This window comes from Cervus canadensis, chromosome 15 (assembly GCF_019320065.1).
Source record: "Cervus canadensis isolate Bull #8, Minnesota chromosome 15, ASM1932006v1, whole genome shotgun sequence".
Taxonomy (NCBI): domain Eukaryota; kingdom Metazoa; phylum Chordata; class Mammalia; order Artiodactyla; family Cervidae; genus Cervus; species Cervus canadensis.
This window is the reverse complement of record NC_057400.1, coordinates 19,246,799-19,260,889: the sequence shown is the minus strand read 5'-3', so window position 1 is coordinate 19,260,889 and position 14,091 is coordinate 19,246,799. Positions and strand designations below refer to the sequence as shown.

The 14,091-nt window shown below is 39.6% G+C and overlaps 1 long non-coding RNA gene across 4 annotated transcripts in view; it reads left to right on the top strand.

Annotated features, from left to right (window-relative positions):
* The window catches only part of LOC122453579, a 136,010-nt gene that overhangs the window by 13,131 nt on the left and 108,788 nt on the right, over positions 1-14,091 (top strand). For all 4 annotated transcript variants that reach the window (XR_006273111.1, XR_006273109.1, XR_006273110.1 and 1 more), the window contains exons 2-3: positions 7,372-7,461; positions 8,005-8,050. This is a non-coding gene — a long non-coding RNA (uncharacterized LOC122453579). The remainder of the gene's footprint in view (positions 1-7,371; positions 7,462-8,004; positions 8,051-14,091) is intronic.

Sequence of the window (14,091 nt, the reverse complement as noted above, 5' to 3'; positions counted from 1 at the left end):
GAATGACAGTTATTCTTGAAAGAAACATGAGAGATGAGACCAACTGTTGCCCCAGTGTATTCACTTGAGAAAGTTTTCAGGCCATGGTATATGGCAGAAGAACTAAGGTAAAGCCCAATTAGGACCCTGAATTGAAGAGATGGAGGTTGGAGTCTAGAGAGATCAAGACAGAGTTGATGAAATGAATGACAAAGAGGACAGAGCTACCAGGAAAACACTGGCAGTCTGCAAAGGGACCCTTATCAAATATTCAGCAGAGTCCTGATCAGCATATGTCAATGAGGAAACTACATGAGGCTCAGGAAAGAATCATCTGGAAGCATGAGAGTCTATGCCATTGTCAGTTCTTACGAGCTGGATGGAAAAACTCATAATTCATAAGGCACTGGGTAGATTATTTAAGAAGGTACTACCTCATTAGTGGGAAATAATTAGCCTTATACTGAGAACTGCTCCCAACCTGTAAAGCGGTAAAGGCAAAAACTGAAGGGCTCAAACTTATCATCATTCCTGAGCAAAGCTCTAGAAAATCTATGAGAATTCAAAAGCATCCATTACCCAACAAAATGAAGTCCAGAAAGTATGTGCATGTGTGCTAAGTTGCTTCAGTTGTGTCCAGCTCTCTGTGACCCTACGGACCGTACCCTGCCAGGCTCCTCTGTCTGTGGGGTTCTCCAGGCAAGAAAACTGGAATGGGTTTCCATGCCCTCCTTCAGGGAATCTTCCTGACCCAGGGATCGAACCTATGTCTCTTACCTCTCCTGCATTTGGCAGGTGGGTTCTTTACACTAGTGCCACCTGGAAAGCCCCCACAAAGTATGCATGCAGCCAAAGACTGCCAGGCCTGCAGAGAGAGAGGAAAATACAACCATAATGAGGAGAATAATCAGTAAGTCAAAAGTGACACAAATTGATACAAATGACATCATTAGCAGAGAACATTAATACAGTTAATGTAACCATACATATTCAAAAAGTTACGCAGAGATTTAAAAGAAGATCTCAATCGTATTTCTAGAGATGAAAAGTACAATATGCAAGATGAAAAATACATTAGATGGGATTAACAGCAAATTACATGTATCAGGAGATAAGATTAGTGACCCTTTCATGGATCACAGCCTTGTGATGGCGAAGGGGCTTGCATAACTCAATGAAGCTATGAGCCATACCATGCAGGGTAACCCAAGATGGACAGGTCATAGTGAAGAGTTTTGACACACCTTGGTCCACTGGAGGAGGGAATGGCAATCCAGTCCAGTATTCTATCCATGAGAACTCCATTTTCCCAGTAGTCATGTATGGACGTAAGAGTTGAACTATAAAGAAGGCCAAGTACCAAGGAATTAATGCTTTTGAATTGTGGTGCTGAAGAAGATTCTTCAGAGTCCCTTGGACAGCAAGAAGATCAAACCACCAGTCAATCCTAAAGGAAATCATCCCTCAATATTCATTGGAAGGACTGATGACGCTGAGGCTCCAGTACTTTGGCCACATGATGAGAAGAGCTGACGCATTGAAAAAGACCCTGATGCTGGGAAAGACTGAAGGCAAAAGGAGAAGGGAGTGGCTGAGGATGAGAAGGTTGGATAGCATTACCTACTCAATGGACATGAATCTGAGCAAACTCTAGGAGATAGTGAAGGACAGGGAAGCCTGGTATGCTGCAGTCTGTGGGGTTGCAGAGTCAGACATGACTGAGTGGCTGAATAACAACAAAATTAATGAGTTTGATGGCATAACAGTGGAAACAATCCAAAAAGAAACCCACACACACACACAAAGAATCCAGAATAATTGAAGAGCATCAGTGAGTTGTGGGGCAACTTCAAGCAGGCTAATAAATAAGTATTTAGAGTCCGCATAGGAGAAAAGAAGGTAGGGACAAAAACTTATTTGGGAAAATATGTCCCGAAACTTTCCAAAGAGTAAAACCTGTAATCCCATGAATTCAAGAGCCTTAATGAAACTCCATCACAAGAAACATGAAGTAAATAAATTACACGTAGGTCTGTCATCACAAAATTGTCAAAAAAAATAGTGATAAAGAGGAAGAACCTCACAGTATCCAGAGATAAAAGATATGTACAGAGCAATAAAGGTGAGAGTGATATGAGTTTTTTTTATTTTTTTTTTAATTCAGTTCAGTTCAGTCACTCAGTTGTGTCCTACAATTGAAAACGCAGTGGAGGAACATCTTTAAAGTAATGAAAGGAAAAAACTTGTCTGTTTGGACTTATATGTCCTGCTAAAATATATTTCAACAAAAGTGGTGAAGTAAAGATATCTTCAGACATACAAAAGCTGAAAGAATTCATTAGTAGCAGACACTATAAGAAAAGTTATAAGCCATTCCTCAGGCAGAAAGAAATTAAGGTTGAAATTAAGGAAAGAATTGTATGCACAACAGTATAAAATTGATACATGTAACATATACAAAAATTAACTCAAAATAGATAAAAAACAAAAATATAAGAGCTATAATTATAACTGTTGAAAGAAAACAAGATTATGAATCTTAATGACCTAATTAATTAATGCTTAATTAGGCAGCAATTTTTAGATATGATGACACAAAACAACCAAAAAAAATCTGAATACATTTCAGTTCAGTTGAATCGCTCAGTCGTGTCTGACTCTTTGCGACCCCATGAACCGCAGCATGCCAGGCCTCCCTGTCCATCACCAACTCCCGGAGTCCACCCAAACCCATGTCCATTGAGTCGGTGATGCCATCCAACCATCTCAGCCTCTACCATCCCTTTCTCCTCCTGCCTTCAACCTTTCCCAGCATCAGAGTCTTTTCAAGTGAGTCAGCTCTTCAGATCAGGTGGCCAAAGTACTGGAGTTTCAGCTTCAGCATCAGTCCTTCCAATGAACACCCAGGACTGATCTCCTTTAGGATGGACTGGTTGGATCTCCTTGCAGTCCAAGGGACTCTCAAGAGTCTTCTCCAACACCACAGTTTAAAAGCATCCATTCTTCGGCACTCAGCTTTCTTTATAGTCCAAGTCTCACATCCATACATGACCAATGGAAAAACCATAGTCTTGACTAGATGGACCTTTGTTGGCAAAGTAGTCTCTCTGCTTTTTAATATGCTATCTAGGTTGGTCATAACTTTCCTTACAAGGAGTAAGCGTCTTTTAATTTCATGGCTGCAATCACCATCCACAGTGATTTTGGAGCCCAGAAAAATAAAGTCAACCACTGTTTCCACTGTTTCACCATCTATTTGCCATGAAGTGATGGGACCAGATGCGTGATCTTAGTTTTCTGAATGTTGAGCTTTAAGCCAACTTTTTCACTTTCCTCTTTCACTTTCATCAAGGGGCTCTTTAGTTCTTCTTTACTTTCTGCCATAAGGGTGGTGTCATCTGCATATCTGAGCTTATTGATATTTCTCCCAGCAATCTTGATTCCAGCTTGTGCTTTTTCCAGCCCAGTGTTTCTCATGATGTACTCTGCATATAAGTGAAATACGCAGGGTGACAATATACAGCCTTGATGTACTCCTTTTCCTTTTTGGAACTAGTCTGTTGTTCCATGTCCAGTTCTAACTGTTGCTTCCTGACCTGCATACAGGTTTCTCAAGAGGCAGGTCAGGTGGTCTCGTATGCCCATCTCTCAGAATTTTCCAGTTTATTGTGATTCACACAGTCAAAGGCTTTGGCATAGTCAGTAAAGCAGAATGACTTCGTTAAAATTAAAAACTCATATATTAGAGGACACTATCAAGAACGTGAAAAGACAACCAAAATAAAGGCAGAACATATTTTCAAATTATGTATCTGGTAAGGGACTTGAATACAGATTGTATAAGAAGTTTTACAACTCAAAAATAAGAGGAACTGGGACTTCCCTGATGGTCCAGTGGTTAAGAATCCAACTTCCAATGTAGGGGACATGGATTTGATCCCTGGTCAGGGAACTGAGATCCCACATGCCACAGAACAACTAAGCCTGTGAGCCAAGACTAATGAAGCCTGCTCACCTCAGCGAAGACCTAGCACAGCCAAGAATAAATAAATAAAATCACTGATTTATTTTTAAAAATAATATGAATAATTCAGTTTAGGGAATTCCCTGGCAGTCCAGTAGTTAGGACTTGGTGTTTTCACTGCCGAAGGTCCAGGTTTACTCCCTGGTTGGGGAACTACGATCCCACAAGTGGCATGGCCAAGAAAGAAAATTATGGTTAATTATATCCTGGTGACTCAGACTGTAAAGAGTCTGCCCGCAATGTGGGAGACCTGGGTTCGAGCTCTGGCTTGGGAAAATCCCCTAGAGGAGGGCCTGCAACCCACTCCAATATTCTTGCTTGGAGAATCCCCATGGACAGTGGAGCCTGGTGGGCAACAGTCCATGGGGTCACAGAGTTGGACACTCCTGAGCGACTAAGCACAGCACATATCATGATAAGAATGTTTCAAGAATGATTATAATCAGAAGAGAACCAGCTTATCTTCCCACTCTCAAATCAGTTGTATAAACTGTCCTCCATTTAACTTCTCTCATCTCTCCTTCATTCATCCTACAACTCCACTGACACAGTCTTTCAAGCTCACCAGTGACCTGAATGTCTAACTCATTGTTAGCTTTTGTCCCAATTGTATTCACTCTTAGCAATATCAAAAATAGTTTACCACTACATCCTTTTCAACACAGCACTTTATTTTCTCTTGTTCCATGAAACCAAACCTAGTTTTCTTTTAGCAAATTTGTATAAACAGCTGCATATGCATAATTTTCATTTTGATGTCTAATAGGTCCCTAAAACCTAACACGTACATGACAAAATTCTTATCTATTCATTGTAACTCCATTCCCTAAACACATATCAGACCCATTCTACTCTTCCCATATCTTGCTTATGAAAGTTGGTAACACAATTATTTGTTCAGATGTTCAGGCCAAAAACTAAAGATTCATTTACCATTTTTGATTACTCTCTTTCCATAATCTTACCACATCAAACCCACTAGCAGGTCTTAATAGTTCCAACCCTCAAATGTATCTGCATTTGCCTCACTCTCCAGTTTTTTATTCAAGTTAATCAGAGAGGGAACATGTGGAGTAATGCTGGAGATTAGAGTCCCTTGGACTGCAAGAAGATCCAACCAGTCCATCCTAAAGGAGATCGGTCCTGGGTATGCATTGGAAGAACTGATATTGAAGCTGAAATTCCAATACTTTGGCCACCTCATGTGAAGAGTTGACTCATTGAAAAAGACCCTAATTCTGGGAAGGACTGGAGGTAGGAGGAGAAGGGGACCACAGAGGATGAGGTGGCTGGATGGCATCACCGACTCGATGGACATGTGTTTGGATAGACTCCGGGAGTTGGTGATGGACAGGGAGGCCTGGTGTGCTGCGGTTCACGGGGTTGCAAAGAGTTGGACGTGACTGAGCGACTGAACTGAGAACTGAGATTCTATGTGGTTTTATGGACCTTTGTAAGGATTTTGCCTTTACTCCAGTGAGTTGCAGAGTTTTGATTGAAGTACTAACATAATCTAACTTAAGTCTTTAAAGATCGCTCTGATTTCTTTGTTGAAATTTGACTGGGGAAGGGGGCAGAAATAAACATAGGAAACTCACAAGGCTATTGCAGTTTTTAAAAATTGATAGTTTGGACTATCAGTGGTACACTGTTAAGCTGGTACCTCAGTGGGTGACTGGAGCTTAACCTCCTCAGTTAAAAATGGGGAAATCTGAGAAAGGAGAAAAACACATCGCTTCCAATTAGTCCCTCTCCAGGGAGAGAGAGAGAAGGTAAATACACACCAACATCTGGGAGGCATTGTCTGAGTCCTGCAGATATGAGGAATGGGGCAAAACACTGACAACGTCTGATAGCAGGATATGAAATAAAGGTTTATCTGTAGGATAAATTACAATAAGCAGAATTGTTGGGTCAAAGGACAAGTATGTTTATAATTTTGATAGACAGCTTCACTGGTAATGGAGGAGTAAGTGGTGGTTGAATTCTATTCTAATAAAGTAGATGTAGCTCATGGGAGAAAAATGAAGATCAAATAATGATACCAGGAGTATGGTCTGAACAACTGGAAGGATGGGTGTGCTGTTTCCCAAGTGGGTGAAGACCACTGCAGGAGCATGTTTCAATAAGAAGAGATAGGAAGATTGACTTGAACATTTCCATTTAAAACCGTTTATCCAGGTATCTAGATAGAGATCAAGTAGAATTTTGGATATATGAGTCTGGAATTCAGAGGAGAGGGCTGGAGAAATAAATTCTGGAGTTATTCATGTGTATGTGGTATTAAAAGCCATGAAATGATGAAATCACTAATATAGGCAGCATAGAGAAAAAGCCATAAACTGAACCCTGGGGCCCTCTCTTGGTTAGAAATCAGGCGAATAAGGCAGAACCGACAAGGAAAGCTATGACACAGCAGCCAGGAAAGTAGGACAAACGTCAGGTGAGTGTATTAACGTTTTCTGATGGGCAGAATTGCAGTGTTCATGAATGCCAAAAGTAGTAACACAGTGGAAAGGGAAAAATTGGTGATGCAGGCAGAGAGATGAGATTTTCTGGAGTGATGTCCTTGAGTAGGCAAAAAAGTATGGGGTTAGGATACTAGAGAATATGTTGGTCTACATAGAGGCAGGGGCAGTTCATTTGTAGTAACAAGAGGGAAGGCTGTATGGGGCACAGATACAAAGAGGTAGGTAGATGTTATAGTGAGAAGTTCTTTTTTGAAAGAGAAAGAGAAGAGAAAAGAGAAAGAGAAGAAAAAGAGAAGAGAGAAGGTCAGGGAACTGAGAGGCCATGGTAAATATTATGGTCACCAACAATCATTGTAGGAGTAGTATTGGATAGAATGACAGTGAACCAGGGGATAAAATCTTCAAGGAGTGAGGAGAAATCTTCAGTGGGTACCCTTATGATAAGGGATACATGTTATGGTAGGAAGAAATGAGATTCAAAGCTGGAATTTGGGGGAAGAGTAAGGTAAATGATCTGGAAGCAGTAAATAAAATAGTAAGGAGGATGCCTAGCCCACCACTAGGTCCAATGGTGAGAGATGCATGAGAGATGGTGTTGGTACTGCTTGTGAGGGCTCCGGGAAAGCTTTGTTCCCAGGAAGAGACAGAGACATGTGGAAATGTAAACATCCATGGATTAAGTTTTTGATTAAGTAACTAGAGCATTACTGATGTTTAGTTTCTAGGGAAGAGGGATACTAGAAGTCCTTAAATGTAGGGGTTGGCCTATATAACATAGACTTGCCCTGCCCAAATGCTAGGAACACCCCCATTAGGAATCTAACAAGAGAAGAGGTTGAGGATACTCTTAGTTGGGTTCATCCAGAAAGCAACATTGATTGTAAGTTGTTTATTTAGAGGTGCTCGGAAGACCAGTGAAGGAAGAGGAAAGTGATGCAGTGAAAACAAGACAACCAGTGGTGTACTGTCAAGCTGGTACCTCAGCAGGTAAGTGGAGATTAACCTAATAGGAAGTTAAAAATGGGGAAATCTGAGAAAGGAGCAAAACATATTCCTTCCAATTAACTCCATCCTGAAGTGGGGAGAGAAAGCTAAATACACACCACATCTAAGAGGCATTAACTAAGGGCTGCAGCTCTGAGAAATACGGACAAAACACTGACCGCATCTGTCACCAGGGTGTAGAATAGAGGTTTATCTGTAGGATAAATTAGAACATGCAGAATTGTTGGGCATTACAAACAAGTTCCTTTGTAATTTTGATAGACATCTGTGTCCATTACACAAAGTACACTAACTTACATTCGTACCAGAAATGTATGTGTCTATTTCTTCATATTTTCCCAAAATTTATGTTCTATTAAACTCTGCTTTTTGCCAATCTTCTAGTTAAACAAGTGTTTCAGTGTAATTTATTTTTCATTTATCTCATTAGGAGTGAGGTTGAGCAACTTCACATATATTTAGAATTCCTTTTTATTTTTTTTTAACATGCAAACTGCATGTTAATATTCTTTGTTCATTTTTCAGGTTATCCGTCTTCTTACTGATCTGTAGAAAAACAACCCGTTTTGATGTGAGTACAAATATTTCTCCAATTCTTTGTGTGTCTTGGAAATTTTCTTATGGAATTCTGTCTGTGCCTCTCCTTCTCCATTGCTAGTCCAGGCCTCCATCAACTCCCGCCTGGACTGGAGACCTAAGCTCCTACCAAGTCTCTGCTCTCTCCTGGACCCTAGTCTCTGTACAAGACAGGGTGGGCTTTGTCACATAGGAATGAGATCATCAGTTCAGTTCAGTTCAGTTCAGTCGCTCAGTCGTGTCCGACTCTTCACAACCCCATGAATTGCAGCATGCCAGGCCTCCCTGTCCATCACAAACTCCCGGAGTCTACCCAAACAAATGTCCATCAAGTCAGTGATGCCATCCAGCCATCTCATCCTCTGTCGTCCCCTTCTCCTCCTGCCCCCAATCCCTCCCAGCATCAGGGTCTTTTCCAGTGAGTCAACTCTTTCCATGAGGTGGCCAAAGTATTGGAGTTTCAGCTTCAGCATCAGTCCTTCCAATGAACACCCAGGACTGATTTATTTTAGGATGGATTGGTTGGATCTCCTTGCCATCCAAGGGACTCTCAAGAGTCTTCTCCAACACCACAGTTTAAAAGCATCAATTATTCGGCGCTCAGCTTTCTTCACAGTCCAACTCTCACATCCATACATGACCAATGGAAAAACCATAGCCTTGACTAGATGGATTTTTGTTGGCAAAATAATGTCTCTGCTTTTTAATATGCTATCTAGTTTGGTTATAACTTTCCTTCCAAGGAGTAAGCGTCTTTTAATTTCATGGTTGCAGTCACCATCTGCAGTGATTTTGGAGCCCAAGAAAATAAAGTCTGATACTGTTTCCCTATCTATTTGCCATGAAGTGATGGGACTGGATGCCATGATCTTAGTTTTCTGAATGTTGAGCTTTAAGCCAACTTTTTCACTCTCCTCTTTCACTTTCATCAAGAGGCTTTTTAGTTCTTCTTCACTCTCTGCCATAAGGGTGGCGTCATCTGCATATCTGAGACTATTGATATTTCTCCCGGCAGTCTTTATTCCAGCTTGTGCTTCATCTAGCCCACCCTTTCTCATGAGGTACTCTGCATATAAGTTAATAAGCAGGGTGACAATATACAGCCTTGACTTACTCCTTTTCCTATTTGGAACCAGTCTGTTGTTCCATGTCCATACTCACCCGTAAAAACACCCCCCGGGGCTATTTGCTACTTCTCAGCACATTTAAATCTAAGCTCCACTTCATGGCTAGTGTGACTGCATGAGTCACATCTTACCTACTCCTCTCAAGTAATCTTCTACAGCTCACCATCCAGAGAATGGCCTCCTTTCAGACGCTTGAACAAACTGAACTTGTTCATACCTTATGGCTTTTGTGCTTTGTGCTTTATACTCCTTCTGGCAGGAATGTCCTTCCCTTAAACCTCTCATGGTTCACTCTCTACCTCACTTGGCCTTCAGCAAGCGTATCACTTCTGTGAGTATCCTGCCCTCCCTACCAGAGACAAAATGGCAGACGCCCACATATCCATACCCCTGATTCTCAGGTCTGTCCCTGCCTCTGTGCATTATCTTTGTTTTAGGATTTAGCGTAATGCCTAGAATTTAATAAACTCTTAATATTTTATGCAAAACTATGCCTCAGAATAGAAGGATACCTTCTTATATTCAGATTCTTTTAAGTCTTTCACATTTTAGGGCATTTTTGAAGTAATTTTAAACAAATACTATTGTTTGGGGAAAACAAACTGAGATGGCCAAAATCAATGCTAATTTAAAATGCTTATATAAGTCACCTGATTGAATTGTTCCAAAGGGAAAGAAAAAAAGGAGGTACAATAATGTAAACAGCTTTAGTTTTTTTGGCAGGGGTGATGAGTGATGAGAGTATGTATGCCTTTACAAAGATAATCATGTAAGCATACTTTTAAGTATCACTTAAAAAGCAATGTAGCAAGTGTAAGTATTGTGAAGATAGATGAAAAAAAAACAAAAAACAAAAACCCCTATCCTAACGAAGAATTTATAGATAGATACAGCTTAGAATAAAAGTTACAGTTGATAACATTATATTATACTTAAAGAATTCCCTCACTTAAATAATTTTGATAAAAATGATATTACTATTAGAAGATGGTAAAGCAGCCTCAATCTCTTGAGTCTGCTTGTGAAGGATATTTGCTTGAAGAGCTACCCTGACTCAAAACAGACTTAAAGTAAACAAGAAAACAAATTTTTGGTTTTATTAAGCTGCTAGGACTTGGGGCTGTGTGTGTGTGTCTGTTTTTGTTTTTTTGTTTTTTTTTAACCAAAGCACAATCTAGCCAATGCTGACAAATACAGCTATTTACTGTACAATATAACCCTGAATTAATCTAATCATCTAAGAGTGAGTGAGTGAAGTCGCTCAGTCATGTCCAACTCTTTGCCACCCCATGGACTGTAGCCCACCAGGCTCCTCCATCCATGGAATATTCTAGGCAAGAGTAATGGAGTGGGTTGCCATTTCCTTCTCCAGGGGATCTTCCCGATCCAGGGATCGAACCCGGGTCTCCCGCATTTCGGGCAGCTTTACCGTCTAAGCCACCAGTGAATCTCTCTGCAATATAATCCTGAATTAATCTAATCATCTAAAGGTAGATTCAAATAGTTTATATGTTTTTAGTCTCTCCTGTATTCTTTTAGGAACAGAGCAATGTATAAAATGATACTTACATAAACAAGTAAATTTGGACATCTTGTCTAGAAATACTCACCTATAAGTATGAAATTTTAAAAATACAACTTTTAAAAAATAAAAAAGTTTCATCAATCATATAGAATTTATATCAGTTTAGCCTAACTTTTAAAAAAGTATCATAACCACAATGTTTGAAAAATAAATCTGTGGGTCTTGTCATAATTTTTATAAGATATATAAATACCAAAAGATTTTATTCTAAAACAAGAGAAGAACATAGATGGCCACATGCACTTGGAGTTGAGAGTGTTAATTTACCAGATAGAAGTCTTAGTTCACACTGTTAATGTCAAAAGTCAAATCTTCAGTTTTATAAAACGTGTTAAAACTATATCATAGAAATACCTGTTTACTTTAATAACATTTTAAAACACGATGCATTTTTAACAGTAAACTGTATTTTTCATATCCTCGTTTTTCACCGGACATGAGAATTTCCCAAAGACTGGCTTGAGACACCACACAAGCTTCTTGAAAGTGAAAGTGTTAGTCACTCAGTCATGTCTGACTCTTTATGACGCCATGGACTGTAGTCTGTCAGGCTCCTCTGTCCCTGGAATTCTCCAGCCAAAAATACTGGAGTGGTTAGCCATCACCCGGAGATCTTCCCGACCCAGGAATAGAATCCGGGTCTCCTGCATTGGCAGGCGGATTCTTTACCATCTGAGCCACCATGGAAGCCCCCAAGCTTGAGACTATCTGGAAACTCCACTTCCCTCATTTTGGTGTCTGTTGTGTGGTACTCTTCTTCCTTGGAAAACCAGGATTTTGAGTGAGCTATGCTTGGTGGTGTGTAATGGCATTCTTTGGGGCAAGGGTAGAAGAATGTAAACTCATCATTCCCATTTGGAAATGTTTAATCCTAGATTTCCCATATCCTATTTTTAAATATTAATTTATTTATTATAATTGGAGGCTAATTACTTTACAATATTTTGGTGGTTTTTGCCATACACTGACATGAATTAGCCACGGGTACACATGTGTCCCCCATCCTGAACCCCCCTCCCACCTCCCTCCGCATCCCACCCCTCTGGGTTGTCCCAGTGCACCGGCTTTGAGTGCCCTGTTTCATACATTGAACTTGGGCTGGTCATCTGTTTCACATATGGTGATATACATGTTTCAATGCTATTCTCTCAAATCATCCCCTTCTAGAACCATCTACCAAAGGACACATGGGATCACAGCAAATTTCTTACCATATTGTACTAGCATGTTCTACCACATCTTTCTGTATAGGAATCTTTTTGTTTCTTTCACTGGTTACAGTTCTTGACTTTAGAATCTTATTCCAAACCAGAATATATTCTCTATGATATGTAAAAGTTCTATAATTATATGTGTTCATATGAGAATCAGAATAATTACCAGTAATGCCTTTTGTTATTATTTACCACTGTATTAAAAAGAAAAAATGTATTTTATTGCCTACAGTATTCTACAGTACCTTTTTTTGTTTTAATTATGAAGTTGTTATTGTGAACATACTCTTGAATCATCGTCATCTAGCTTGGAAATTCACAGAACTCAATTACTAAGTTAATGTCTATGGCCTGGTTTATAATAATATAGTTTAAATCAGCCATTGTTCCAGGAGAGAAACAGCATGGGGTAGTGGTAGATCAAGGCCCTCCACAAGAGGCAATTGTCCTGGATTCTGGTGCTTTCTGAGTTGCAGAGAAATTCTAGCATGATATTGAACTTTACTCCATAAAAGGAAGACAGGGACATAATTATATCTTGATGATTAGAACACAGGGGATAAGGCAAGATGATCTTTTCAGGCCTCTTCTGATCCTAAAACCATTGGCTGACTTAGAATTAATGCCATATTAAGGATCAAAAGTTGAAGAAATTACCTCTTTTGGGTGGAGTTCTATTTATCCAGAAATAATGTCTATCCAAAACCTCTAGCTATGTAAAAAACAATTATCTATTCTTTTAAACAGAAAACTTAAAAAAATACCCAAACTACCAAAAAATCTTTTTAATTTTGTTGTTAAATAGTATGACTCTGGAAAAGAAAGGGAGAAAGAAAAAAAGCCAGTGAATAAATGAATGTACCATAAATCAAGTCAGCTCTCATAAGAAGTGGTATCTTACTTTTCCCTTGTAAGTATAACAGAAAGACAGACAAGGAATTATTACAAGTTTCGCAGGTCCAGGTGGCTTTACCTGTAGACGAAAGAGTTGGATTACAGAAGAAAGTTCTTTTGAGTTTCTTAAGTCATACTTTCATCCACTTTCTTAAGTCTTTTCTTACCAAAGAGAAGTAAAACAACAGAATATTTAGGTTTGGAAAAGTGCTAATTGCTAGAACACTCAGCCACAAACACTCTGGGTTCAGCTGGAATGGAATGGACAAAAAAACCCCAAACTTCAGCAAGTTCATTTAAAACATACCTGCTTGAAATCTCTTTGATTTGTGGCTTTTTCTTCATGACTTCTCCAGACATCTGCTTTTATTTCCCTACAAGTTGTTTCAAAAGATAATGAAAGGTGGTTAAAAAAGATTTTTCGGGCTCTATGGGAAAAAGAAAGTATAGATTATTTTTGTCCTTGCTTTGATCATTCTTTCCATGACTCTCCAGTCGGCCTTCATAAACTATTACTGAGATCAAAACAACAATTCCTGTTATCACTCTGAACAGATATCTGTCTGAGTAAATGTGCAGAAGTTTCTTTTCATTGGCCTGCTCAGAGCAGAATTCTTAGAAATATACAGCATAGAACTCCTATAGCCCTATTCATTAAAAACTCTTGATTTGTTACTGACAAGGGTTCCTTGGACTCTCAGCAGAGATAACAGCTTTGAAATGAGACTCAAGTGTCATTTCATTTTATGTAGCTACAGATATGTTCCTGTTATCCTTAAATATCTTATCTTTTCTACTTTTATTGTCTCTAGTTCTTCCCAGCTGGAGACAATAATGTCCTTCACTTGCTGAACTAGTCTGACCCCAGTTCCCTGGAAGATCCTAACCAGGTCAGGAGGTTAAAGCAGTTTTGTTAGCACCACCTGTAGATAGAACCTAGAATTACTCTTGCTAGTTTGTAACTGGCATGGCTGTAGGAAGCTCTTGGATTGGAGTACATTTTGTTGCAGGATTTGTTTGCCACTGTTACCGCCTATATTAATTCAGATTACGAACATGCTCTCCTCTCCTTGTTGGACTATACTCCCTGAGCTGGACCTTACTTGGCTATGACTCCGACTCCCTATTTGGCTTGCACCAAGTCTCTTTCCTGTGGACTCTGACTCCTGGCAAGAGCCTTGCTGTGAAGAGAGTTATAATCAACATCAGATGGATT